At 42.9% G+C, this 24,991-nt stretch overlaps 1 protein-coding gene across 1 annotated transcript in view; it reads right to left on the bottom strand.

Annotated features, from left to right (window-relative positions):
- Window positions 1-13,428, bottom strand: part of LCP1 (lymphocyte cytosolic protein 1) — a 46,093-nt gene extending 32,665 nt beyond the window's left edge. Inside the window, exon 1 of the mRNA XM_084282211.1 lies at window positions 13,384-13,428. The gene's annotated coding sequence lies outside the window, so the exon portion shown is untranslated. The remainder of the gene's footprint in view (window positions 1-13,383) is intronic.
- Window positions 13,429-24,991: the final 11,563 nt, after the last annotated feature.

The raw sequence follows: 24,991 nt of genomic DNA, 5'->3' as shown, positions 1-24,991 counted from the left end.
CAAGAAAATACGCAGGCCAGGAAAGGCATGGCGTGTGGACAGATGGACGATCTTCCAAGATGTCCACGGAAGCCTCCTGTGGACCTTGCAAAATATCTTTGTGTCAATGACAGCACAATTTTAAATGAACCCTTTGAGGGGAGCCTCGTTGTCTGTGAAAAACTAGGACAAATCAAAATTAATGGAAATTATTTAATAAGTGAACTCATTTAGAGCATTATCTTGTTCTTATAAAAATACAGAGGACCCGATCTAATTCCCACTGCAGTTTGATGCAATCTGAGCGACATCTTTGTTCAGTGTGACCCTGTTCTTGTCCCTGTTAAAGTCGGTGACACTTCCTGCAGCCACTAGCAATTTCGGCACTGACACTCCTGCCTCATTTCTGAAAGTGGACCCATGAACTTAAACGTTGTTGACAGGTAAATGGGTTCTGCTGAAGCCAGAGTCATTACTTGGATGGCAAGCACTCAGGTAGGGGCTGGTAATTCGACCTGTAACATCTGTTTGGGCAGGCTGCTCTGCTGCTGGGACTGCCCATGTTAGCGATGTGTCTTGAAATGCCACGTGTAGGAGAGACTTTGCAGAATGCATATAAAAATAATGCCTTTCATGCTGCTTTCACCCTGCATTACATCTGCCAGAAAAAGCCCTGAGAATGCAAAGCTGTGATGGTTGATCCCATTGAACCTGTCACAATACAGATACTGGGAGTCTTTTTGAGGGGTATATCATGATACCATGAAATACCTGTTGGTGCAACAAGAGCGTCTCACTCTTTGTCTCAATCTATTCATGCAGGAAGTAGTGATCCTCCAGCTGGAACATGCCACCATGCTCTCATTCCCTGACATACAGGATCCCCAACACCAGGAGGTGTACCAAGAGATGCCAGGACCCATCTATGCCCATGGACCTCTTTTAACAGCCAAGTCACAGCGGTGCTGTGCCGCATGGAGCCTCAGCTGGGCTTGTACACTGCCACATACGGAGATACAGGCATGTAAAACAAAGTTATCTCATATTGAGAAGAGTGTTTTTGGTGGGGTCTTTCCAAGAAGCAGTGTCTCCAAATCTTACCCTTTCCCCTAGAGCATGACCATGATGATAACATCATATTAAACCTAGGATGGGAGCCTTTTTTATGATCTTACCTGCTTGTGTAGCTCCCAGTTTCCAAACTCCTAACTAAAAACCTGGCTTTGAGTCTTGTAAGGAAATCATAGAATCACAGAATCATAGAATATCCTGAGTTGGAAGGGACCCTTAAGGATCATCAAGTCCAACTCTTGACACCGCACAGGTCTACCCAAAAGTTCAGACCATGTGACTAAGTGCACAGTCCAATCTCTTCTTAAATTCAGACAGGCTCGGTGCAGTGACCACTTCCCTGGGGAGCCTGTTCCAGTGAAATCTTCACTTTCGTTTCACTGACCCGTTGTCCTATTTGGTAATCCAAATGAGCCACACAGAGCAAAGGTACTGTGAGGAGACGGTTTCCACAAAGCAATGCAAAAGATCACTCCTAAAGAGGGGGTACAACCAGCATAGAAAGATTTATACTCCTCAAAACACATGTGCAGGACCTAGAAGAGAATAGTGCCTGTTGGCAGAGGAGCAGATTGTGCAATTATCAATCACGGATCTTGGAGCAGGTTGCTCCCTCAACAGAAGTAACCAAACATCTCCGTAAAGCAAAAACCAGATAGCTCTGAGGCCGTGGGTGAACTTTTGGCTGCCAGTCTTGGCACCCAAGTTCCAAAATCATCTGCCCCACCATCATTAGCTCCATCAAATCATTTGTGCCTGAAGGTTTTTCTTATGGCCAAGTCCCAGACGCTTCCAGGAAGAGCTCAGCCTTACTTACAAGGCATAAGGAATGAGATTAATTTCCTGCAAGCAGTCTGAACTTTGAAGGAGAGGCATTTAAGCGAGTGAAAATTGAAATAGCATAGAAAAAAACCTCCACTAAAATGAAAGCAATAATAAATAAGTAACATGAAAGTGTACACCCCAATACAAATTTAATAGGCTACACCCAAGCATGAATTATTGAGCAGAATTATCCATTTGTTGCAATGGGGAGTTCTAGTGAAATATTAATACCAGTACATGAGCTAATCTTAGGTTTTACTTGGTGGGGGGGAAAGAAGAAGAGGTTTGAAAAGTCTGGCCATTATTAATGCAGAAAAGAGCAGCCAGGGCCGCAGCTTTCCATGGATCTGGATGGAGTGGAGAGAACGCAGCAACACTCCTCAGGCTCTCACAGAAAAATACTGGATTCCCATCTCTCAAACAGTCATCGACAGCAACCCTATGAACTGATACATCCATTTCCAGAAGGAAAGAGGTTCTTAAGTAGCATTCTCAGATGCTGTTTAAACAATACTGGCTCTCAGGATTTTGTTTTCACTCCTCTGAAAATCAGAGTTTCAGCTAGACCCTGACTCAGTCGGTTTGCAAGCTGTTATGTGTTTCTTTCAGGAAACATCTCAGCTTTTTGATTGGGAGAAAAGAGTGAGAACATGATTTCAGTAGCTCAGAGGCTTGCAAAAGTAAAAAGCATAGAGAAACAGAAGGAAAAAATACTTTAATTATAATTATTATGACAGTTGCTTTTGCAAAGATGGGAGGAAACATAGCCATGATTTTTGAGCATCTGGATCTCATTTTTAAGAAGCTATCTCATAGCTAAGTGACCTTCTCATCTATTTGTCAGACTTACAGCCTCAATGTCACTTTCTGATGGCTTTGGCACTGCAGCAAAATGGGCTTCCCAACCCATCCTCCCCTTCCTGTGGTGCAGGCAAGGGGAGGATGTGTGCCTGGGGAAGGTGTCGTGGCAAAGATAAAGCACTCGTGCTGGGAGCAGAGGCGCCGCAATTCTACCACAAGCATTTCAAGGACCTGTCTTCTGCTGCAAACTGCTGCAAAGGCAGGGGGAAAAATGTTTACAGATGCTCTCCAGAACAAGTTCTCCCCTTTGGGCTTTTTGCCAACGGTTTCAGAAAAGAGTGATTCGTTTTGCTTTATATCCAGAAGGGAACCTGCACACCAACACCTGCATGACTGAACAAAATGTTGTGTGCACGCAGGCACGCTTGCATATATACCCTCTTTTATACTTTATCACTACGCTTTGATTTTAAATGATTTTAAATGTTGGAAAATGTAACTTCCTAGACATTTTGCTTTGCTGTGAACTTGTTTTTCATCACTCAGCTTCTTTAAAAGCCATATTCCTGTATCTCTTCCTCTTTTTTTTTTTTTTTTTTCCATGTTTCCCTTTATTCTCTCATTTTCCCTTTGCGCATTTTCTGCATTTTTTCTTATCTCCTGCCATTTCCTCACTCCTTGGACTCCTACCCTAGCAGTTTCTGTTCACTTACTCCCACATGCTGCTCTGCTGTCAATGCTCTTAATATTTCCAAGGGCGTTCAGCTCAGAAGCCCCACTTCTTGCAGCATCTCACATGCATCTTCCAAGCCTGTGGTCAGTGGCCCAAAATTCTGCACTGAAACCACCGCACGCTGCAGCTCAGAAACTCCTTAAAGCAGTTATTAGTTCCTCGTCTGGAGGGGAAGTTTGCCTCCCCTAGGAGGAACTTGCTGTGTTTCTCCCATATGTGCCAGAAAAAAAAAAAAAAGAAGAAAAAAAAAAAAAAAGAAGAAAAAAAAAAAAAAGAAATCCTCAGTACAGAATCTGGAGAGAAAATGCCCAAACCATGGGGTTTCATTTCCAGTCTCACCACAGCTGTGTTCAGAGCAGGCTCTGCATCGGGGGGCTCACCACCCTTCTGCAGGTGAAGGATGAAAGCCAGAACTAAGCTGAAGCTGCAGGATGACAAAAAAATAAAATAAAATAAAAATAAATAAATAAAAATGTTGGATTGTGTTTTGTGTTTTTTGTTTGTTTTGATGGAGGCATTAGGTCAGAAATCAATCATGGGAGGTAGCTGAGGCCAGGCTTTTGACAAAAGCCTTAATATGAAGATCCTGAATCCAAGAGACTCTTACCTGGTGTATCTCGATTTTTGGAAAAAGGATGTGTATAATGCCACCCTTTTTCCTGACAAATCTGATCTCAGCAATGGTTTTAGATGGTGGCTAAGAAAACCAGAATTAGAGTTTATATTTGGGATGAATCCCTTCCATGACAAAAAAGAGGGCAAAAAAAATTGGGAATGGGGAGACATTTCTGCATCTCCCTGCCAGCTAGTATCATGAACACCAATTACTGCTGGTCTTCTGCTTCAGCCCAAGCCCAACAAAGACAGACTTTTGATTCCTTCAAGCTCCCAGCACTAGCTTTGCTTATCTCAAATAAGCAAAACCAAGATTTTTGCATTCTTTTCATCTTGTTGGTCAAAATCCTTCCTGTCCCAGTGGTTGGCATTGACACCTCTTGGAAGCTCAACTGAGACAATGCTGAAGAGATGTGGACACGCTCTCAAAAGGAACCAGTCTGAAGATGCATCTCCCCTATTCTGAAGTCCACAGGGAGCAGTAGCCAGGTTTCGGCAGCAAAAGTGGCAAACATTGTGAGCACCTAAAACATTGGGGTAATAATTAAGTTAGCGATCATACCAAAGGTACATGATGTGAAAAAGAAAACTAGGCTTTATTTTCCCTGACTGCTTAGAGTGGAAGATCTTTGAGGGAGCACGCAGAGAGATGGAAGATCCTCCAGTCAAAGGCAAGTACCAAGAGTGAAGTGCCAGACACGTACTAGGTGGTGTGAGTTTTCTCACAGAGATGCTGCCTGTGTTGCTACAAATGGGTGTCATAGAAGAGTAGCCTTTGCTCCTGGAAAATGGGCAGAGCAGACCCTCAGACAAGCTGAACAATTTATCTTCTTTGCCTTTGCACTTGGCTGCTCCATTTTCTGTGCCACCGTGGCGAGCGTGCACCAAAAAATAACAAGACAAAGTCATCGGGTGGGTTTTCAAACGCCAGAAGACTCGAAAGAGCCCCTAAACAACTGCTCTTAGAAAAGAGCACAAAACATGAGCTCTGGAGTGTTATCTAAAAGACAAAGTTGAAGCAAACATTAATTGCTCTTCAGACACAGCACTCGGGAGGCATGGGGGCAACTGCAGTGCTAAACAGTTTGGCAACACAAGAAACCACCACAACCACAGTGATGGTGTGTGTGTGTAGATGGTGACAAGAATTCAGAAACCAAGCCATTGAGCCAGCAAAGCTTGAAGCTGAGAGCCCCGTGCTACCCTCGTGATGCTCCTCAGGCATCCCAGCAAGGCCCTCTGTGCTCTCACAGGTCATGGATGAAAGCCAAGCTCTGCCAGGCAGCTCCCTGCATGGACACCCTGAGGAGGTTTGGTGCATGGAGGGTGGATGGGCGCCAGGAATGCCACCTGAGCAGTAGGATTTTCTGGTTCCAAGACAAAGAGGCCTCCAAACACGTTTTGGAGGTAGCCTTACAAACCAGGACTCGCTGGTCACATGCCTGTGGTGACATTCAGCCTCACCAACAATTGTGGGATCCCAGACAGCTTGGACTTTTGGGGCAGGGAGATGGCTGTGGAGTTTTTGTATCTTAGCATCTTTGTGTTGACCTTATTTTGCCTGCATGCTCATACCCAAGAAGCAGAGATGCTTAGGGTGGAGGAAAGGAGAAAGCGGGAGCATCAACTACCACTTCGATCCCTTTTGCTAGCCAGGGCTAAAGGACACACAGGTAGGAGAGATGGAGCACCACTGAGACAAAGATTGGCACAAATCACCAAATAGCTGAAGTGAAAGAGGGCTTCAGAGTGGCAGAATCAGTCTACCTGCTGGTTACACCTGCCTTGGCTGGTTCAATGCTCCTTCAGGCGTCTCTTTCCCTTTCTTAACCTGGTGAGTTACAAGCTTCATATAAGGAGCAAAGAGTTTCTTCTGCAACTGGAACAGGAAAAGGATGAAAAGACTGGATGGAGAATGGCTCTGATGGCCTGCAACAACCCAGCACGAACAAATCTTGCCTAATATCACAGTAAGAGGAGTAGCACCCAGTGTTCCCATGCAGCACACCGACATGGTGACTGCATGCTGGAGGCTCTGACTTGCAAATCATGTTTGAAGAAGAGGGTTTGCAGGTGCCATTGCAAAGACTAGATTTAGCAGCTCAGCTTGTTTACAGTTCCTCAGTAGTTTCAGCTGTGTGTTGTAAGCTCTGTTTCCTGAAGAGCTGCTACCTTTCAGTTTAAAAATAAGTGCATATCCACACCCCAGTGAGACTTTGGTACGCAGTTTTTCTCCTTAAAGCTCAGGGACACCTCTGGTAAGTGCATTTCTGGCCATGTCCAAGAGGACATCTGGCACGTGAACCATGATTCTCAAGCTATTCTATGCCCAATATTCCTGCAATGTTGCAAGAGATGTTGGGTAATGAATGAAAGGGAGGTAAGTTGCCTTGCATACAGTAAAATCCTTGAAAATGAGCATTTAAGGAAAAGTCACATTTTTCTGCCCAATATTTCTATAGATATTCTATAAATACATGGGTTCTGTGTACCTGGACAAATGCAGGAGTCTTCAAATTCCACCTTAAACGAACTAGCTCAAATGCTGGTAGCAATATCGTGGCAACTAGTTAATGTATTCTGCTTCTATTCAAGAACATACATATTACATATATAGACATATGTACATGTATGTATGTCTATGAGAGAAATCTCTCATGGCTTGGCATAGTGGTTTAACCACTGGACAGTCCATCCTCTCCTAAAATTTTCTTTGCTTGCCCAAAACTTGCCACATGTCTGCGTGGGGCACGTAATTAGGAAAGTAGATATTGAGATGCAAATGAGAACCACACACAAAGGCAAATGCAAAGCTCTGCAGCAAGGGCAGGAGGGGTTATCTGAACATCAGTGTAAAATGGCATTCTTCATGGGAGGACTGCTTTTTAATTGTCTTGAAAAACTGATGTTTTTTTCACCTCTGTATGTAGTATCACTGGTGGGAGCATCAGAGGGGCTTTCTGGTCTGACACTGCATTAAGACTACATTGCTTTTTTAACTGAGTGAACACCCCAAAAGGAAAAGAAGGCAGAAGGATGGTAGTCCTTAAAATATTTTGATTCCTTCTGATACTGGAAATCGGATGAAAAACGTGGCAGTTACCCTGATATTTACAGGAGACTGAAGGTGAGTCTAAAGGATATTTAGAAAGGGCATTTTCCTTCTCTGACTATAGATATCTTTCTCATTTTCTGACAAGTACCTCTGTTTTGATATAGCAATTTCTCTTAGGCAAACAGAAGATACAAGATCTTTATTTGCGATATAAAAATAACAGAACTGATTACTGCCCCATCCGGTACAATGTTTACTGTTGTAAAAAAGAAAAATGTGCAAAAGATTATTTTCCCTGTGCAGGACTTTCAGTTATTCGCCCCAAATAATTGACATACTGACAACTCTGGTACTACGTAAAATCCAGCAACTCTTGTGAATATCAGGATGTGCATATTCGAAGATAGCTTCTTCTTAGAGTTTCTGGTCAGTGCTAGTTCTGAGAAACAAGATCTAATGAGCATGGGAGACCCTAAGTAGCTGCCAACCCCACCTCATCAGGAAGGGAGTAGCACAGTGTTAATTCCTCTGTCCCCTTGCAGCATCTCTCTCTCGTGAGGTGTAACTACTGCAGAAGATTACAGGCAGATGTCCCAGGCTTATCACTTGATGGCATCGCAGGGCTCTCCCACCAGGGGGAAGGGACATCACCATGCTCCTGTACACGGTTAATCCCGCCAGCCTGCTTGGCAAGTGGGTGTATTTTAACATAGAGTAGTTAGGAGAAACCGTATTATTTTATTTAAGGAAAACTTAAACTCCTTCATTTTAATTCACTGGCAGAAATACATATTCCAGGATTATCACCCATTGCTTGTCCCTGCTTACACTCCTTGTATTAATCACAGCTCTGATTAGCTTTGCTCATTAAAGCCAAGCTGATCAAGTCACATACATGCAAATGACCTCCCTGTACCTGCAAAGCTTAATTCAAGCTACTTCCACTTATCCTGTATGGTCTTTGCTGTTTGGGCTAACTGTGAGTGGAAATGCACGAACTCTGAGGGCCTGATTTGGAGGACTTCCAAGAACATCTGGTCCATGAGACTTTCAGAAAGCTTGGATGCATCTTCTTCCCTCGGACCTTACAGAGCACAGCTTTCTGACAGCAGCTTGTCAGCACTTTCCAGAGATTTGTCTATTTTTTTTTTTCATGTCTTAAACTGGGTACTCTAAAACCTAAGTTTTATTTTGAAAACTCTGAGATACACAGGTGGGAAAACTACAGACTGAAGCCACATTGCCCCTTTTGTAAATGTAGCAGCAAATATATGGGTCATGAAAGAAGAAAAAAAAATAGTCTGCCAAAGTTAACTACTAAGTACATTTGCAAGCCTTTATTATCAATATTTCATGATTAAAATATCACAAACTGTACTTCAAGTTTCTCCTTACAGAACATCGGCAAGCCAGGGCTGTGTACAACAACAGGGCAGAAATGCTAGAAAATTTTGCTGACACTTAGGAGCAAGATGCTTTCAAATTCAAAAGTAGGGAAAAGGCTGCATAGCTTGAAATGACATTTCAATATAAGGCTTAAATCATTTATTTCATTACAAATGCAAAGAAGTGTTTGCCTGGAAGATCCACTGAAATCTCATCTGTTGAGTTCCTTCTCATAAGCAACAGAAGAAAAACTGTGTTGGCAACTTCCTAGAGTCAATCAGAAACTTCTGTTTATATAAAAATTAGAGCATTTAGTCACATATCTTTTCATAACCCTGAAATAAAGAAGTTGCTTCTATTTTTAGATATGTCTTCACTGATTCAACTCGAGACTTCTGCTTAAGAGAAGACACTTGTTGGGTTTTGCATTTTTCCTTATTTAACATGATAAATAAAGTCATATAAAACTATGAAAGAAAAAAAAAAGGTAGAAGAAAAAGCAGCAGCTCTTTTTTTTTTTTTTTTTTTTTTCCCAGAACACATCCTTTCCTCAATCCAAAGTAATGCTACTCGGTTCCACTCTTACCCAGCATGCTGGCTCCCTTTTATCAGTACGTGCAAGAAAAGGAAAATTCTCCTGTATTTTTTTCTGCTATTGATAAGGATCAGGAATCCCATCCCAACATAGCAACAAGCATTTGTAAAAAAGAAAAAAAAAAAACAAGTTAACAAAACTGCTTTCATTTCTAGGTTAATCAACATAACAGGAAGGTGACAGGAACTGTATCGAGGCAAGACATTCCGTTTTGATAAGATATAGGCTATTTCTGTTTACAGGAGCAAAGCCATTCTGTAAAATACTCAAGTCTCTGAAACAAACACATCCTTACCACAATTTTACTGTGTTTGATCTATGGGGAAATCAATTCCAGAAATGATTCCGGCCTCCTTTTCAAAACCTTTCGGACCTCACTGACTTCAACGTCATGTGCTGCCATACTGCTGTCCCAAATATGTTGACACAGGACTTTTAACCATGCTTTTCCATCCTGTGGTACCCAGCATTAACAAGCTAACAAGGACCAGGGATGTGTTGGTTGGAAGGGACCTCTGGAGTCACCTCCTCGAATCTCCTGCTCGGGGGTGACATGAAAACACAATGCTACAAGGAAGGAAACTTTTCTGATGTGAAAGCACACATGCTTACTCAGCTCATAGGTACGACTGTTCCCAGCCAAAATGATTGACCTTCTGCAGGATAAGGGCTTGCAGGACACAAAGGAATGTTTTGACCTTCTTCTGAGCTTCTGTTTGCGGAAGAAAACCCTAAAAAACTACTTGCTTGGCTTCCTGAAGCAGTAGTTGCCAATGGCATACATTCACAGTCTGAGGCTCAATAACAAAAATGAACAAAGATACAGAAATTTTCAGCTAAGAAAACATGAACTGGGGAAATACATTAAGTATAGATTCAGACTAAAACCCACAAAAGAAAAAAAAAAAAAAAAGGAAGTGTAAGGATGATCACAATCGGAACACATTAAACATGGCCAAAACAGATTAAAACATAAAATGGGTTTATTCAGAATGCTGATTAAGTGGACTAGCTGTCTTCCCATTAAGAGAGAAGGAAATTAGTGCACTGTAAATGTTAAGGGTCACCAGAGCACAGACACTGGGAAGGAGAAGAGGCCCACAGACGACAGACATTTATTTACACAGGGAGTATTCCCACTCCCTGGCACCGAGCACCCCACTCAGGTCCCTACGCCTGCATGCAGCAGGACCAACCTCAGGGCCCTGCTCACAGGCAGCACGGGGAGAGCCTGAGAAAAGCAGAATACAGGGAGGAAAGCAGCAGATGTTTTCTTTGCACACCACAGCAGCAATTTGGAAAACCATCCCTCAAGTCCACCTCGTAATGCTATTACTGATTTGTGAATTTTCCAGTCGTGCTCCCTGGGTCTCCAGCACTAAAGGTCAGCAGGCGGAGTTGCAGCACGCTAGTCTAGCGCCTTCTCAGATAAAATCAGTCTATTTTGGTTACCCACACTGCTGTGACTGGTACTTATTTCACCCAGCCCTCAAAACTGAAATACAGATTCTGTAATAACATGGGAAAGAATAAAATTTCTGATGAATGATTACACAAATCATGAGGAAAAAAATGACGATCATCTGTAAAACAAATTCAAAATTAAAAGTTGTGTTATTTATCAACAGCACAGGTTACACATACAGGCAGAGTGGCAAAAGAAGTTTATCTCCAAGCCCTTCCCCTGGATCTCCCAACACGTGCTCCCAACAGAGCTGCCTACAGTTCTCCGCAGCTCCTTCCTGATTTTGCATTGATGAGGCTATGAGTTATGTCAGGGCTTATATTTTTTATCATCACACCTTTAATGGAGCAAGGGCTACCTGAAACATGCATTGCAGGCAGGAAAATTCAGGAATCGCAGCTCTGTCATCAAGACAGTGGCAAGGGAGAAGGCAGTAGCAGCAAGGAAGCACCGTGGAAGGGGAGCTGCACCTTGTTTTCTAACTCGGGAACAACATTTAGATTTATTACAGGGCTGTTGTTGACCTCCTCACTCACAATTAGTGCATCTTAATGATCGTTAGAAGAGAGGGGTAATTTTGGAGGCAGCTTACAGATACACCATCCAACCAGTCAACCCAGACAGACCAGTGGCACTGCCCAAAAGGACCCCTCCAGCCTGGCAGAAGCCAGTACACCTCAGCCACTGGGGTCGTGCTACCGTGCTACCATCACCTGCTTCACCATCAGCTCACACCTGGCTCAGTGGATGTTAGCAAAACTATGAACCCTGCTCAAGCAAAGAAAAATTACCAATTTTGGCTAGGGTTTGTTGGATTATGCCTACTGCCGGTCACAAAAACCTCACATTTAATTTAATGGGAAGACTGCAAGCCAATATAGTCATCAACAGTACAAACACACACGAAATGTTTCAGCAGGAGGACTCCAGTCTCCTTCTGGTCAGCCTTCCTCACGGGCATCATCTTCAGCACTCATGCCTGCATCCAACCAGAGGACTCGGGAGCCCAGACGTGCTCCCAGGTCTGGATGCTCACCCTGGTCCTACCCTACCCCCAGACCCAAAGGCATCCATCAGCCTCCCACAGAACAGGGTGATGGAGCTGGAGGTGGCGTGTCCCACCAGGCAGACCTTGGGCCCCTGGTGGCCACACCTGGGTGGAGATGCCACCAACACTGCTGTGGTGCTGATGGTGCCACCACCAGACCTGCCCAAAAGAGCTTACAGTCTAACACGGGAGGGCTCACGGCGTGGACATCAGAGGTATTTCTTAGCTGTGCCACTTTGCTTTTCAGCTTGTAACGCCAAGCACGGAAGCAAGCGATCAAATAAATCACTCGGGCACAGGATCGATCCTTGAGTGATGACTACGTTAAGAAAATGTAAATGCCTTGGTGCGTTACGTAAATAATTCCCCGCTGGTGCCTGCTATGCGGGCTGCAGCCATACCTTGGATTTCATTTACACGGCTTCTTCTGTAGAAAGAGACCCAAATTTCTCCCTCAGCCTACTCCACTCACTAACCTTTACGCAGCGCGATATGCACAAGGGAGGAGCAGAAGCAGAGGCAAGACAGGGACATTGATTGCTGCCAGTCGGGTAGGAAAACGTTATAACCTTGCAGAGAGGGGACAAACAGCAGAGTCATCTGCAACATGCAAAACAGCTTCTTCATTTCCATAGTGAGTCAAAGGAAATGACCTTCAGATATTCTCCAAACTATTACTGCTTATAAAGAAGTTGTCTTTAGTGGGACCCTGTGGACAAAAAGGAATTTAAGAAATAAATACTAGGATTGAAGGTATCGGCTAAGTACTTTCTGACACGGGAGATGATGGCGGGTGGGTAGCGTTGGCACAACCCAGATACAGGCTACTCATCAGTCCCGAAACACAACCTGCCTTCAGCACATAGAGATGCTCAGAGCATCTCCCCCTGCCTCCAAACCCTCCTGGCCCCCTCTTTACCCTCTCCCCTATTTCCAAACCCTTCAAAACTGACTTTATTCCACCGACACCTCCGTCGCACCTCATCCACGGGGGGCTGCCCACCTCGGGGCTGCAGTGCCGGGTCTCCCAGCACCAACCCAGCCTCCGAGGCTCACCGACGGGCTCTGCCCCCCCTCGCCCCGGCTGGCACCGCACCCTCAACCCTGCGGGGACGGGCACCGGGGGGCACGGCGCTTCCACCCCCCGCGATGCCTCTGTTATATTGCAGCTCCATCCAGCTCGATGCCAACCCCGGGGGGGCTCCGGCACACGCCCCCAGCCGCCCCGACCCTACAAACAGCGGGACCGGCACAGCGGTGCAAGCGCCCGGCGGCTCGCTTTAAATTAATTTAATAATTTAATCAATTATTAATTGAATTTCCTCCCCCCTCGTGGAAAATAAAATAAAAATAATAAGAAGAATAGTGATAAATAAGAACAGGCAGCGAGGGTAATTACCGGCGAGGAGGCACGCTGCGGCAGGCGGTGCCGGCGGGGGGCGGGCGGGCTGCCGCGGCCACGCCGCCAGTTCCCGCCCGCGCCACACCAGGCCACGCCCCCTTTGCAGATAAACCACGCCCCCTTTCTACCGAAACCCCGCCCCTTTTGTTGTTAAACCACGCCCTCGTCACTAAGCCCAGCCCACCGTGTTCTAACTGTGCCCGCCCCCCCCGCGGTGGGAGGGTGTCCGCCATTTTGTGTGGCGGAGGGGAAGCCCCCGCCCAGCAGGGTGCGGGGGGCTGCTCCTGGGGAGGGGGGTGCCTGGATTCGTATTGGGGTGCACAGCATGGCCAGGAATGGGTGAACCACAAAAATTAGTTGTGCTCAGGGTAGGAGGTGGCTACATCTAAGGCTTCCTTGGATCCTCACCTAAAATCTCTCTTCATGACATGTCCATAAATTGTCTCCTCTTCTCCATCCGCTGGCTTCACTGCTGTCTCAAGGTCTTTGCCTTCACCAGGCTGAATTTCCCCGCTTCTGATGTGCTCCTTCCCGTCTTCAGCATCGTTGGCTCTGCTGACTGCTCTCCCGAGCTAAATTAGACCTACAGTTGCAACCACAGCTGTGTTTTTGTGGCCACAGTCTTTCAACTTCTTGCTTCTGCTCTCACTTGGATTTTTACCTAGAATTTGGCTATTTATAGTGGCCGGTGTTATCTCATGAGAAAATCAAGTTCTCTCTCCCTTGGCTTTATCTTTCCTGTCTTGAACATCTGGAACAACTCTTACATCCAGCCCTGCCAAAAGCAGCAGGGTTTCTTGTCTGAGCTCAAGGCACTGATGATTCCTTCTTAACTAAGTTTTAGAGCATTTCTCTCCCTCCTCGACCTGCCAGCCTGCTTCAACCCAGGCTGCCTACACAGGAAAGAAACCAAGAACATATTTCTATGTTTAGATGTGTGCGTTTTCCGGGTATGAATTCTACGTCTCGATTTTTATATCAGCATTGGAAGGAGGTGCAGAGGTTGCCCCGAGGGTTGTGAGGTCTCCATCCTTGGAGGTTTTCAAGATCAGACTGGTTGCAACTCTACTAGTAAGAGTAATCTGCTCGGACCTCATAGTCAACCCTCCTGGCCCAACGTGAATTTTTTTGATCAGAGTGAAAGGCTGGGATGATAACATGCAGTGTATCACCTGGGAAGACCAGACATAGCCATGGAGTGTTTTTCTCCTGTTCTTGAAATTCAGCTTTGGCTTTGTAATAATTCCTGCATTGTGTATTTTTTTCTGTAGTCCATTTTTTTTGTTTGTTTATATTCCTACTGTGCCTCTAGTAGGTGTCAACCATGCCACATTGTGGTTATTTTTGTGCAGTGGTAGCTCATCTTGTTGCAATATTTGACCACTTAAACTCAACATGAAAATTGAACTCCAGGCTCCCTTTTTAAGCTTCTCCTGCTTCTTCCTTTCTCCATCCCCTTATTTTGTTCTAGTTACCAAGTAAGTCAGTGTAGTTACTAGTCCATAAGCTGTCTCAAATCTGATCTTGGACCTCCTTACGTGCTTCAGGACTGTGTTCATTCTTCAATGCATATTTTTGTTCTTTTCATCACAATTTGCATAATGCTGCACTTTATTTAAGTGAATTTTTTCCACATGCAAAGTTGTACTGAAGTCTCAAGTTTATGTACTTTCCAAATAAATATTTGAAACTTCTTTTTTTTTCTTTGCCTACAGATCCCCTTGTTTCTAACTGTATGTGAGAATTTTCTTAATCTTTGTGTATCTTCCTGTGAGCCAATAGCTTCCTGATGATTGCACTTTTAGTTTCTCTTCAAAGTCACTTTCATCATTGGTTTGTCTTTGTGTTCCCCTTCTGATTTCAAGTTCTTTAGGGCAGAGTCTTTATAGTGTGTGATGTCTTACATGTTATTAGCCCTACACCAAAAAATTAAAAATAAAAAGCCTAAGCCCTGTAACTTGGGACATAGATAATCTTGAAAATTACTGGAAATCAGAAATGTGCTAAACTTAGCTACTAATGAGTGGACTTCTGACACCAAATTGGTAGTTCTGTGATTGAATTCAGTATCATTACAGGCATTCATGAACTAATAAGACAGAAGCTATTTGCATACTTGGCCTTTTTTTTTTTTTTCCCTTTTTACCAGTGTTAACTGTTGCTCTTATTAAATCTGTTTATGCAGCAGAAAACCTGTTTCCGGGAGATTTCAGAATGCTTAACGTGGGGTGTTTCTCTAATTTCCTGTGCCTCCTTTTCCTCAGAGATGAGAAGCTCTGATTGCTTCACCTCCTGTGACAGAGGTGCTGAAAATCATTCTTTAATGCAAACGTTTCAAGGTTAATAGAATAGCTCTTTTAGATTTATTTTTTTTAATAATATCACTGATTTATTTCCTGAAACACTAACGATAATTAGAAAAACTGCTGAATCAGTCACTAAAAGAACAAATCTCCCTTTTTGGCTACTTGTCCTGTTTCATGATTCTTCTATCACCCAGTTTATACGAGCAGACATTAATAGTTCGGCACATTAAACTGGAAATGCCTATGTCTTTTGTTTTGACTTGTCAGATTTATTTATTTGTTTGTTTGTTTGTTTGTTTGTTTGTTTATTTTGAAACCTCTGCAGTCATCTGTCAAGATCAGAGGCAAAGCAGAAAATGGATGAGCAGCCGAAACTACTTCGTAGACCTCTGCCTCCTAAGCTGCCATCTAAGCTATCTACACCAAGGGAGAAGGTTGGTAAAGGTAAATTGTACAGAAATAGATCGTATAGTGCATAGTTTGAGATTCCATGTGCTCTCTAAAATTAACACAGAAGAAGATGGATCTATTGGTTAATCTATGAATACTCAGTGGAGTGCTTGGAGATGCCCACACTGGCTCCAGTCAGCCAGTTCTAATGCTGAAGCTCCTGGATAGTGCTGTCAGAGATCTAGAACAGGCTCCATATGCTAACGTACACTGCAGACACATTAACATGAGCTGATGCTAGCCTGCCAACCTCTTACCCCAGCACAAAATGTGCTGTCTCTATTTCTAATTGCTATGGCTGTTCAGCAAACAATAAACCTCATCTGCATAACCCTTGTCAGCAAATGTTGTAAGCAACCAGTGCAAAGCCTTGTGATTAGGACTTCACGATGATCCATGTGACTTGCATCTCTTTGGGAGGCTGTTCATGTAAAATAGTGGAAGGGTGATTGGGGTATGTGCTGGAACCTGAGTCTTCCACCTGTCAGACTCAAACACTACCAGTGGACAATAGAGGCTCATCTGAAAATATACTATGAAACATGAGAAAATGCTGGTTTCAAGAAAAGCTAGATTGAAACAGATTAATTCATACCATAGAGGATGTGAGATACAACTTCGATTCAGACAAAATGAAGAAACATGTTCGGGGAGGATGGTTCTGGTCTTCTCAGAATATACATTCATGTTCAAAGACAAATATTGGCTTATATTATTTTAAAGGCCTCCAGGAAGTCTTATTTTATAACAAAGGACTTGCGGTGCAGTATGGTTCAGAAATAAATAGACATTTTGTGTGCCAGTATATGTGAATGAAAAGCTCTTTCCAATTTATATAAAGTAGCTATTGATTAAATATTTAAGCACTAACATTTAAAAATAAAAATGAAAAACAATAACATGATCTATAACCAAAATATTTTTAACCTAAGTGATAAAAAATAAATAAAAAATGGAGACTAGGCACCAATCCTGAAAACAGATCTGTGAAGAAGGATGCTGATGTCTGAACTTATTAACTGACTAGAGTCAAAACTACAAGACCCCAGGATCTGCTGTAGAAGTATGGTGTACAGCATTTTGTCAATTTTATTTCTCACTGATTGGCACGTTAGAATAAATGTAATATGAAAGAATAAAGGTCACATGAAAGAACAGTGCTGTCCTTACAAACTGGGCTAAAGAAACCAAAACAAGCTGTTATTTTTTTTTATTTCCCTCTACATTCCATACAACCTCCTAGAGTATCTAAAACATCTCCTGTTAGAGTATCTAAATAGCTAAAACTGCTCAGTCTTCACATGATCACCAAGACAGACCACCAGAAAGAAAAAAAAATAATAATATTTTTTTTGATGTTTGACTTACTGACTTGTTACAACTGTTTTTTGTTAGAACACCGTCATGCTATATTTGTTATTAATGAATATTTAACACTAACTTAAAAGGAATGACAATAATATATCAAGAATAATACCTTTATAACAGTATTAAAATATTAAAGAGAATTAATTTAGAGAAATAAGGTTGAAAACTTCAAAGATGTGAAGATTGATCCTTTGATATGATGAGGCCCTTCTGAAGATTATTTTGAAGGGCTGGTACAATCTATTTCTATACAACACAGCCTGGTGCTGCCGAAACAGATGTAAATATTTCTGGCTCAGTACCAGAGCTGTGCTTCAGTGATTTAAACCATTTTAAAAGTGATAGATAAACCTTTTATCCCAAAACAAAGTTTTATTATGATGGCTCTCCTTGTAGTAGAGCACGATGATTAGTGATGGATGCTATTTATAGATTGCGCATTTATATAGTACCCCTGACAAAAATCTACGAGCTGCACAGTCAAGTTTGTTCAAGGATCATTTCTCCAAATGCAACCATCGCACGTGATAGATACTTGTACAGCAGCCTGAGCATTGATCAAAAAGCAGCTCTTCGGCAACGATGATTCGATCGTCTTGGGGGATGGACTTGATTCATGCTTCATGAAGAGACTGAGACCTGGGACCAGGAGCTCTGAGCTAGGAAAAAAAGATGAGCCTCAATGGTGTTGCATGAGTGTCTTCCCCTACAGAGGACTGTAGAAAGGGAAGGATGTAACACAATTAAACAGTAGGCTGACAATGTAGAAGAAATTTCAGAGAGTTGTGGTGGTGGCCTGTGCCTGGTAGAGAGCTTGAAGTTGTCAACCACAATGCTGCGGGGCACGAAAGCCAGGGAGATGAGCCCACAGAATAGTCCCAGCTTTCTTTGAGAGCTGAGCTGTAGCAAAGAGCTGCAGAGAATGACTTCTCCCTCGGCAGGACCCTGACAGTGAGTGTCCCTAGGAAAGCAAACAGAGCACCAGGCTTGTGGAACTGCACAGGCTGAACGAAGGTAATTTACTAAGTATTTCTTTGTGATAAAAATGCCGAGGGCTAAATGACTGCTGGGTGTGGTACTGTTGGAAACTGGGGACTAGCTAAGGAGCCAACAGACCTCCAGAATGAGGTCTTTGGGATAGCCCTGGTAGTAAAGTCTGTCTCACACGTGAGGAGTATGAAATGAGCTCTCAGTGGTGTGGGACCACAGGTGCTCAGCACCATCCCATCACGCATGCTACTCATTGAACTGAGGTGAATAAGCTAGGTAAATTATATTTCTAAGCCTCTCAGTAGTCAATGAAGAGAGGTGAGCAATTCCAGTGAGTTGTTTAGCTGGCCGAAGATCTAGTTCACTCTCTGAGGGGTCTTTCCGCCCTCCCAAAGAGAGGAATTATATATCCTATTGTATTATTAACAGGACCAAGGAGCAGACAGGCTTCTGAACGTGGTGTTTTGGCTGGGTGCCTAACAGCAGAAAAAAAGAATCCAGACTCAAAATAGAAGTGCTTCTGCAAAAGAATGATAAATTCTCTGAAGCTGTCTACAGCTTGGAAAAGATCCTGCACTTATTTTTAAGACAATTTCCAGAAACTGATTTCCTTGTTCCTTTCACAGCTTGGCCACAACTGACTTGGCCATAAGTCCACTCCATGGTGCTTTTTTGATATGGAGCTTCCCTAAATGTTTTCCCCCTTCCTTTTCAGTAGCGTTAACATGGGATTTAGATTATACCTGGAACAGAATAGAGCAGAAAGAGGAGCATTCGCTGAAGGAATCCCATATCCTTCCCACAGCTCTCACTGCCTTGTCATGTTGCACCTAGCAGAACAGATGCAGGATCCCTAAATAGGGACCTGGTGGCCACGAATTTCACATGCAGCAGAATGTTGCTCATTCATTTTTCCTTAAGCTACATAACTCACACTTCAAAAATCCTGTCCTTTCTGTCCTGCTTGTTATCTAACCCTTCTACTGCATGCTGCATGTCATTCAATATAGTGTATAGGTGAATTCTGCTTGTGTGGAAAAAAAATATGAATTTATTTTGTGATTGGTGATGCTTAGTCTTAACCATTTGTTCATTTCTTCTTCTGAAGAAAAATCTTTAAAGGTCATGGAGATTTGTCACACAAACTTTTCCTTGAAAAGAACGCCAGAGTATGCATCATTCTAAATGTCTTTTATTTATTTTTTTTTTCTTTTGTCGTCAACAGGCAAGGTTTCTGGACGATATCTAAGTAGAGTGATGAAGAGTACAAATGATGAAACTAGGAAAGCAGTGTCTGGAGGTCACGTCAGTGCTCAAGGGCAAGTCAAGCAGAAGGATGCTTCCTTCAGCCATGGTCAGATTTCCCAAAGTCTGCTGCAAATCCAGCACAAAGATACATTTCTGTCTATTCATCAGATTTGCCACAATCAAACACAAGTCCAACTCAAAGACCTCCTGCAGGCTCAGTTCCTACCTGGCAGTACCCAACCCCCGTCTGAACACGTTTCTTCTTGCCCAATGCATTTCCAACGCAGACGTGTATGTCAGCTTAAGCAAGATAGTAACCATGGGAAAATAGAGATCCAGCCCAAAGCTACAGGTCTGCATGACCAAAGGAAATTCCATGACCAATATGAAATTATTCCTGTCTACGCAAGCAGCCAAATGCTAAACCAAAGTGAACAGGAAAATGTCCTTTCTGTCCAAACTCCTAGGAGAAATTTTATTGCTACTAAAAATCTCAGTTTGCCTGATAACTTTGCCTTTTGCAAAAATCATAAATCCTCTTGTGTGAAGCACCAAGAATTACAGAGCACTGTCCCCGACCATTTCACTCCTCCTGTATTTACCCAGGAAAGTCTAGCTGCAGGTTCATCCTTTCACCATCTGCCTTTGATGACAACGCTCAAAAAGCCACTTGTTTCCCACTACAACTGTGAAGTCCTCAGTAGCAAGTTAATGACTGAAAACAGGAGCCTGCAGACTGAAGTTAACACAGTGATGTTGTCTGATATCGATTTACCAGTAGTTGAAACAAGAAAGCCAGAGCAACAGAAAATCCTAGGTAATTGATATTAAATATCGTAGTGTTTTTTTTTGTTGTTGTTGGTACAGTGTTTTATTATAAGATTTTCCTAAGCATCTCTTGCAGGGAGAAAAACAAACAACAACAACAACTAACCTTCATTTATGTGTGGGTTTTTATTTGTGTGGGTCTTGGGATTTGCCCTCATTAGTTGAGAAATAGTCAGTGGAGAATTACAGCTTGTGCTAACTAAATTAAATGTTGTGTTTTCAGATTACAGCAAACGATGATTTAAATGTAAATGTGTAAGTTTATTATAACTGATAGTAAAAGGGGACCGTGAAAAGTCCCATGCTGTAAATCTTTGAAAATACGTACAGAGAGAATGAGCTTATGTCAAGTTTCTGTAAACCCAGGCTTCCTACCCACAGAGCACTGAGTGTTCTTGGTGCATTGTGCTGCTGCTCCAGCTGTGTTAAGCAGGTTTAAATGTTAAGCAGGTCTCATGTTGAGCAGGTTTAAAAATAAATGCTGGCATCTTGTTTCTTCCCCTTCACAACCATTTACCATCTACGTCTACAACTGTACTGAAACTACTGCTTATGTGGCCATGCTACAGACGAGATCAAGAAATTTATCCAGATTTTTAAAAAAAGCTCTATTTGTGTTGCTTCCAGTCACATCGTAGTCCCATCGTAGCATGAAACCTCAGCACTAGAGGCCATACCCAGTCCTGCCTTCCCAGAGGACTATGTGTAGTACACCCCGGGTTTGTCAGTGCTTCTGAACCAGGTCTCCTTCCAGCAGAAACGTCACAGTGATAGTAGAGAAAGTTTTCCCCATGGGTTCCATCTTGAGATGCGTTGATGGTGAAGCAGGATTGCACAACTGGATTTAGAGGCATGGAGGTGCTGCCACACGTTGACATTTTTTAATTATTTCACATTAGATGTATTTGGCTCTTTGGGAGCCAACTCTCAAATGTAGAGTTCCTGGGTACCATTTTTCCACTCCTGGGTAGTGAGTAGTTCTGTGCCATGGGAAGAAGGGTTTCCCTCATCCTTCTACTGTGGTGGTCTAGAAGCAGGTTCACAGTTATTTCTGTGCTTCCACTGTGAATCATTCACACAGTGGAAATGGTGTTTTGGTGTGTGGTGATCAAGTGAAAGCACAGCCTCAAGAAATGATCACAGTTGGGGTTTGCATGTGCTTTGGTACAGGGGAAGTGACTCTCTTTGCTGACGGGTTCTGTCACACAGCTTGCATGGACACAACTTGAAGAGAGCATCTATTCCGCTGGCAGGTACTCTGTTCACCATGGCCAGAGTTTGAGAAATGTACATTTTAGAAGAAAAAAGTGGCACTTCGATTTTTCTGATGAGATGCCGTGACAGACACCTGACTGTAGCATTCGTGCTCCTATTTGTATCCAGTCTGTGCAAACTTGTGGAAGTATAAAAGCAGCATTTTGTGGTTGCCACAGGCTTTTCTTCAGATTAAATAGTAACACCACTCGTCCAAACTCTGCATGGGTGGGAATACAGGTGCTGTGTCACTAGGGACTAGACAGGTAGTTTTGAGAAAATGGAGGTTTCACCCTTCTGGAAAGGTATCTTGTTAGAAGGGTACTTTGATGTGTTTCTTTTCAGCTGCATTGGAAAGAAGAAAAGTATAATAAATCCAAAGTATTTTCTGGGGCCTTTTCTCAGCCTCTCCAGTTCCTTTGAGGAACATCATCAGAGCTGGAAATAGCTGACGCTGTAGTGTCCCCTTCTCCCACTGTTTCTCAGGCAGGTGCATCCCTTTTTCTTCCTGCCTGTGGGTGTTGGCCAAAACATTAAAAAAAAATTAATCTTTGAGGTTGGCCAAGCACTGCTACCTTGAGTGACAGTGCAGAGTCTCCTGCACTGAACTGAAACTGAAACCTCAAGGGGGCAGTTCATATCTCCTAACTTCAAATCCCAAATCATGACTAGTAATGCATGCTTCTGCCTTGAGCTATGGAGAGAGAGACAGAAACTTCCAGAAGGCAAGTTTTACTAACCCCAGGTAAACATCTAAGATGGGCGGAATGAATAAAGCACAAAACAGATGTCTACTTTTTGACCATTTATAGTAAAATAGAGCTTTGCAGTGTCATTTGCTGGCTTACACTTTCAGTCATATTACCCACGGTCCGCTGCAGAAGGAGCAGACCATAGCAGGTCTATTTTAAGCACAGAAACTCGTAGCTGTTCACTGTAACCAGTGCTGAGGCTCCGTACTGCTTGCTTGCACCACAGACACAGATCTGGTGATTGTGGCTTAGAGGGAGGTGTTCCTTCAGATTGATTGAGAGAAGGAGGAGAAGGAGTACATGAGTATGCGCAGCTTTTAAGCTGTATATTTATTTATCTCCTGCTAGTGGTCAGCCCTATTAGTATTTGATCTCAAGTTTTAATGCTGAGAATGCTTTTTTGAGAAACTATTTTGTAATTGTTTAAATATAAACCTTCTTATGATAAACTACACAATCTTAGGCTCGGATTTCCTGGGACATAATTACCCCTTAGCACCAGTACGGGCTGTAAAGTGTCTTTGCACAAAAACACCAGGGGCTCTGGTGGATGACAAGCTGAACATGAGCCGGCATCGTGTCCTTGTGGCAAAGATGGCCAACCATATACTGGCTGTATTAAACCAAACATAGCCAGCAAGTCAAGGGAAGTGTCCGTAACCTCATATTCAACACTTCTTAAACCACATCTGGAGTACTCTGTCCAGCTTGGGGCTCCCCAGTGTAAGACAGATGGTGATACACTCCAGCTGAGGCCAAATGTGGTGGTCAGGAGGCTGACACATGGTATATAAGAGACTGAGAGCTGGGTTTGTACCATCTAAAGAGGATTTGCTTTAAGGGAGATCCTACTGTTGTCTTCATTTGCACAGTGACAGCGGAAGAGGCAACTCACACAGGCTGGAAAATGGAAAGTTCTGGTTAATTATAAGGAAGCACATTTTCCCCATGAGGTTGGTCAAACATTGGCACAGGTTGCTGAGAGAAATTGTGGGTTTCCGTCCTTGGGGTGTTGGGTCACACCACACCAAAACCACCACGCTTGGAGATACGCAGAACTCAGCAGGAAAAGGCCCTGAGCAACCTGACCTGCTGTGAGCAGGGAGTTGGAGCTGATGATGTCTCAGAGACCCTTTCCAATAGGAATTGTTTTATAATTCTATGTCTTTCTCGAACCTGCTTTAAGATTTATCTCTTATGTTTAAGGTCTTTCTTACTGCATTTGCACAATGTACAAGGCTTTAACACAATAAAATTTTGAGTCATTTGTATTAAGGATTGTATTTCTTGTGGGCAATGTCTTCTGCTGTTGCTTTTTCTTTAGAAATCACCTCACACGAGAAAATTAGAAAATCTGGTTCACCAGAACAACTTTTGCAAGAACAAAAGAAAGAAAAAGCATATGTTATACACTACATAAGGCTAACTGAACCTGGAAGAGGAGAAGGACCCTTTACAGGTAGGAATAAGATATATGTTAGTTTTGGGAGATGAAACTAGATGAACAGCATGGAGTGACAGTCATAAAGAGGCACTGTGGGAAATCAGATTCTCAGAAATGTGCCATGACAACTCCAGACAGTATGGGATTACCACTACATGCTGTTGCATTAGCACAATAGTGGAATTATAGCGTAACAAAATCATTTGCAATCTTGGCTTGGCTTTGAAGTAACAGTGAGGTTGAAGGTGTAAGACCTAAAGTACTTGGGAGAAAGATTCCACTTCTGAACCCTTTTGTGTTGGGTTCAGTTCTGCACAATGAGAACCCCGTAGTCTCCATCACTCCAAATGGTAACTGTGGAAGGAGGCAAACTGCTGCCATTACTGTAGGCCGTAATCCAAATCTACTCTCTGTGACCCTGAAATCTTTATATTTTTATGCAGATATTCACGAGTTAAATTGATTACTATGTGAGAATCTCATCTGAGTATGGCAACAGAGAATCTAAGTGATTAGATTTAGGAGGTTTGCTGAACCCCTCTTATTCAGTCTTTATTTTCTAATGTTTGCTTTCCTCTAAGAAATTCTGTAATGCTTGGCATCCTTTTTCATATCACAGACTCTAATGATGCCCCTGACGGCAATAGTGTGGACGATGCTTGGGAAACCACTTTCCACTTTATAGCAAGCAAGCAAGATGAAGAAGAAAAACAGATGTTCAGATCCCAAGTGAAAGTATGGCATTGCTCCTTGCATCGGAAGACTGCTCTCAGCCTGCAGGTAAATCATTTAAAGATGCACTAATGTTGCTGTGCTTAAGAGCAGCTTTCATTCAAAGTATCTTTTGGCTTTGTAACTTCATCCACAGAAAAAGTCATCTTAAAATTCTTCCTGGACAACTGCATGAGAAAAGAAGTGCCTGGAATGACTTAAAAATCCTTTTTTAGCAGTAGGGCAGCTGTACAGATAGCTGTTTTACATGCTTTTCTTCTGTAGTTCCCGTGCCTACATTTTCCACTGTTTATTTCTTCTTTCCTTCTATCTCACTTTCTTTCCCCATTTCTCTTGTATGTTCACTGCATCTTATTTTCTTTCTGATGCATCCTGCATAATTTTCATGGCACTTGATCAGTGCTGTATCTTCTGTAAAAACATTTGTAATTTAACCTAAATTATGTCAGCACCATGCAAAAGGGTTGTCAGATGTGGACAATGAGAAAAGGTTCCTTCTGCTTTTGGTAAGGAACAGCAGAGGTTTAATACTTTGGGGTTTCTAGGAATTTGTCTGCTGATCTAAACTTTGTCCCTTGATGGGTCTGAATCAGCAGTTGTAGTCTCCTAGCTGAACATGACAGATAAGACTTCACCAAATTTCT

This window comes from Netta rufina (assembly GCF_964035555.1).
Source record: "Netta rufina genome assembly, chromosome: 1".
NCBI lineage: Eukaryota > Metazoa > Chordata > Aves > Anseriformes > Anatidae > Netta > Netta rufina.
Note: the sequence above shows the minus strand (reverse complement) of the source record. Positions and strands in the feature narration are given on the sequence as shown.